Source organism: Anguilla anguilla, chromosome 11 (genome assembly GCF_013347855.1).
Source record: "Anguilla anguilla isolate fAngAng1 chromosome 11, fAngAng1.pri, whole genome shotgun sequence".
NCBI lineage: Eukaryota > Metazoa > Chordata > Actinopteri > Anguilliformes > Anguillidae > Anguilla > Anguilla anguilla.
In genome coordinates, this window is record NC_049211.1 from 21,069,928 (window position 1) to 21,075,306 (window position 5,379).

Genomic DNA, 5,379 nt, shown 5'->3' on the forward strand with positions numbered 1-5,379 from the left:
AGGTTGCAAAGCAGGCAGCAGATTAGAAGAAACTGCTGACATGAACCATCAGTTTCAACTGAGCTCTCTCGTGGATCTGTCTTCCGGGTTGTCATTGTTCACTGTGGGCCCTGCCTCATTGCCACACTCACAGTCACAAATCTCCTCAGTAGACCCTGACTGTTTGGGGGTCAGAGAATCTGACTGTTAAACAGACAAACTTTCTTTTATAGGAAAAGTGGTGTTTAGTTCCATTTTTGACACATTATGCAAAATGGATATGAAAATTTCAAGTAATTACCAGTTGTACAGAATATGGGGAAATGTTTTTTTAAATAAAATAAATTCAGACATCTCAGTTTCCCCTTGTGTTTCTTGTTGGATTTTTGCTTTATCTGGTTTCATTCAGCTTATCTTGCACTATGATTTTGAAAGACTGAAGGAATACTCTAGTCTTACTCTCCCATTAAATTTAAAGCACTTTATCCCCACAAAACTCATGTTGCTATAGAAGTAAACAAAATAAGATGGTTTAGATAAACCAATTTCTACATCAATAGCAGGCAACCATGCTTGAGACTCTCAAGTGGTCAACAACATGTCAATGTACATTTTCAGTATAACTGTAGATAAACAGTTGATTAAAAGGTCAAAAGTAATGGTTGATCTTGCATAACATTTCTATACATGTTATAAAACATCCACAAATGTTCAGCAATTGTCAACAGCACATGCATATAGAAATCGTCAGCCAAAGGAAGGTCTGATTATTGAGCGAATTTTCACTGCTCTCCAGAAGAGCAGGTGTGTTTATCAAATTTTAGAGTATTGGTACACTAACAGACTCAAGACTGCAGTCAGTGTTCATTATTAATGAGACCATAAAATTTATTTCAGCGTATTGTCTTCCTCAGTGAATATTTTGCTTCTTTGCCAGTTTTTTTTTCTGATACAGCACTCTAAAACATCAACAATAGGAGTACAAGTTAATTAGGGAAGAAGTGTATTTACATCGCAGGCCGCTAAAACATGTTTGTAATTTTATTTGTGTCAGCAGACGCCAAATTGATAGATTTTGCTTTCAATTCGAATGTATTTCACTCTAATTTTCGAGCGAAACATTAATAGAGATGAAGTGAATTAAAGAATATGAAACAAAGTCATGATAAAGTTGGAACATTATTCTTTTTAAAACTTTTATAACAATGAGCCTTAGTGATTTTCAATTTTGCAATAGCTTTACATGTCTGCCAACATTCTCACTTCATAAAAGAATCTGAATCTGAATCTGAATCTGAATCTGAATAATGAGAACGTTCCTCAGTTCCTCAGAATTTATTTGCTGTTCCAAACAGTACGTGAGTCTCTGGCTGGGAGGCCTGGCCACGCCCTCTCCCTGTGTCCGATGATCTGCACCTGCTCTGACAGGTCTGCTCTCACTCTGCCCGGATGCCTGTCACCCCTTCCCGTGCACTCCATCCTTTCACAAAGGCGTGGCAGGAGAGGGGAATAAATAACAGTAATCTATGGTGCCACATCTTCATTGAATCACGCTGTGAGAGGAGAGGGCACCCGAAACGGCACTCAGACACAGCGCGGCTCGCCAGCGCGTACGCCTCACAGCGTCGGCGCGAAGGCTGGTGTCACCACCACCCGTAAATCACTCAGTGAAAGCAGAACTTCACCCCTGCTTTAGCGCACTTACTGAGAGACGTGAAGCATTCGATTCCTGTAATTACAACAGACGAGGAGGCGAAGAAGAGGAGTGAGAAGAGCAAGGGTTTGTGAGCTACTGTATGCATGTGTGTGTGTACACACACACACACACACACACACACATGCATGCACTCACACAGACACACAAACACACAAATCTGGGGGGATTTTCTGATGTGAAGCATAGGGTAATTTGATGAAGGGTGGTGTGCAGATGATCTGCAGCAAGTAAAATCCAATGTATAATTAAAATGTATGCGGGAAAGCCTTGAGGAGCCCTGTACCATGTTTCACTTAGAAACAGTGCTGCACAAAGATAGTCAAGCAAACCTAGAAACCTAAACTACACACAGAGGGGATACGGACTGTCAGTAATCACTGAGACACCATTCGGTGAAGTATCAGCCAATGGTATCTGCTCTGTGAGGCCACACAGCATCAGAGACAGACGAGCTCAAAGTATAGTGTCAGTTCATAGCCCAGAGCAACTCAGTGTGCAGATTTATAGTCTACCCCAACGTCTGTGTGCTTCTATTACCATAGATTCCTTAGGCCCTGTTCACACTTGTCTTTATCTGAGATAAATCCTTTTTTTTTTTTTTACAAATCTGATATGTGTCACATTTAATAACTGTTTAAACACAAGAAATCAGACATGGATCAGATTTGTCTGAATCTGATTTGAATCGCAACTGGAGTAGTGTGTCAGGTACTCTTGGTATCTGATATGCATATAAACGTTCAAGCATATATCTTCTCCCATCACCAACATTCTGACTAATAACATCCCATAATAAGCCTGTGGGAGTCGCAAGGCACCCTTTTGTACATCTGGTTGTCACACCTGACAGAACACTGAGTGCAATAACTAGCAGAAATGCGTCAGTCTAAATGCGAGAAATCAAATATGCAGTACATTAAAAATTAAAAAACCATATATGGGATATGCTGAAATCCAATTTGTCACCTATCGGGTATGAGTGCAAGTGGACCCATAAACTCACCAGGTACTCAGTTCCATGTTCTTAACATTGCAACTTCCTCCTACCAACTGCTGAAGCCAAAACATTCCAATTTTATGTGTCTAATATTCATGTAGCGGCATTACCACACGCAATATTTTGGCAAAGGATATCCTGTACTGGAAACTTCTGTTCCCAGCTGGAATGCCCTTTAGCTAAAAGCAGATGGATGGAAGGAATGGAGGTTCTGATAAAGCCGTAGATTCTGCAGTATTTCTTAGTGGGATCGCATGTATTATGTTTCTCCTTCCTCACATAATGGCCAGGTACAAATGCCACAGTTTGCCATGAGTGCACGCAGTCAGCCCAACCCTTTCATTTTGGCGTGATACATTACATCCATGATAAATACCCCGTCACAGAATGAGATAATGGACCATGTGTTCCTGTGTCTCAGCAAAAATGTAAATACTGTGCGTAGCTGTCTCACGATGAAAGTGTAAACGACACCATTAAATTCCTTTGGGACTACACGCACACTTCATCTCTACATAGCTCCAAAATGAATGCGTCTACAGAATATAAAGAGACAGCATGAGAAAATGTCAAGTCTTTGTTATCATTATGTTTGTACTGTGTACAAATGTTTATGAAAATATATAAACCAATGTTTAAATATAAATCCAATCTATCAAAGCAACATTCTTCCATACCACGTCACATATTTTAACACATATTGGCATAAATTCTAATTTTTTTGTGAGTGAAAGCAAGAAAGGTCCTCTCTACAGCTAACAGGATCAATTAAAGCACTTTTTCTTAACCGGAAAGCAGAGGTACGTAAATCACTGGACTCTAATTAATGTCAGTGAGCAAGGGAGAAAGATTTATATGATGTTGAACCATAACCTACCATAACCATTAAGCTGTGTTAAAAAAAGGGGGAGGGCAGAAAGTACATTATAGTATGACTTTACCAGTATCAGGAGCAGGGCCAGCATGCAATCAATCAGAGAAACACATGTCTCTGAACTCCCCGCTGTTTTAACTGCACCTATAAAAGACCACAGTCTGAGTGGGCCAATCATCCAAAGCTCAGTCAACAAATGGCGGCTCATTCTATGAGACTAGTAACTCTGTAATCAACTGCAGCCACCATGTTCCCAGTCCGTGGGATTTCAGGGCTAACATTTCACTCCTTTACCAGGCAAGCATAAAATTCTTATTGGTAAAGGAAGAAGTTATAAATGAAGGAGATTGGCTGACTTTCTCCTGGAGTGAAATAGTCTCCCTTTAGCATTCATGTCCCACAGGCGACCTCCTTTAAGAATAAAAAAATGAGGAATGTGACCCATGCAAATAAACCTGGAGTGTGCATGTTTAATTGATGCAAGAAACCAAGTCATTATTTTCTGCATTCTTACTGATACTTCAAAACACCCCAAAACATCCCAAAATGTCTCTTTCATGCATCTTAAAATAATATAACCGGGTTTTTCCCTCTGGGAAATGTCCATTGTGACCAGCTGTATGACTACCTGTTTGTAAACAGTACTATACATTATCCATTCATCCATCCATTATCTATACCTGCTTATCCTGAGCAGGGTCATGTGGGGTGCTGGAGCCTATCCCAGCGTGCATTGGGTGAGAGGGAGGAATACATCCTGGACAGGATGCCAATCTATTGCAGGACTCACACACTCATACCTATGGGCAACTTAGAATCTCCAATCGGCCTACCTGCATGTCTTCAGACTGTGGAAGGAAACCAAAAACTATACATAATAAAAATGGTGAGGATAATAATAATAATAATAATAATACATATATACAACTTCTTAAAATCCTCTTCAAACTGATGTAATAGATAACTATAATAGCATAATTTTGAGAACGGATCAAACAGTTCAGATCAGAATCTAATAAGTGATTGATGATCAGTACAAGGGCAACATTCAGATAAGATAAATGCTTTATGAATCATTCATGACTATATTCACTGTGCAATAAACTTAGATGGACATGTGGGAACATCAAAGTCACTCAAATGTTAAGCACATGGGGTTTAGGTCCTTCCTCACCGTAGGGCACCCCTCGATCGAGTTTCTTCTCAGGAACTGACCAACACTGAAATAAGAAGGTATCTACTGCCATCGTCTGGACGCTCTGTTAATATCTGTGAGACTACACCATTACTTAAAATGAACCACAAACAATAAATTAGGCCATTGAATACACCATCGATCAGATATTAGACATAATGGTTCCTTTCAACTGCAGCATTTTCATAGATAATTTTTCTCTGAGCATTACATAACACTTTCTTAAGCGCTGGCGTTTATAAAAGTTATTTCCGCAAAGTAAGTTTTTCATGTGTAGGCTATACTGTAGAAGATTATGATTCTGATTCTGATTATGATTATTATTATTCGATTTAATCTGTCTTCTAAATTACAACAGGAACCAATTATGTCGTATACAGTTAGTTTAAATGCAAGTAATTGATAGCCTGCGTTGTTTTCTAATTTAAATCAGTTCTGTTATCGCTGCTTTCCATCTATCTGAATTCACAAAAAGTGTCATATGAGACAATAACATGCATTTTCTCAAGTGTTTCTATCTACGTGTGGCCATTAAATACGTAGTTTTTGTTCGTATATTAAAGTGTTCCTGGGGGGGGGGATATCCAAGTGATACGCGTGTAGTCTAATGTTACGTC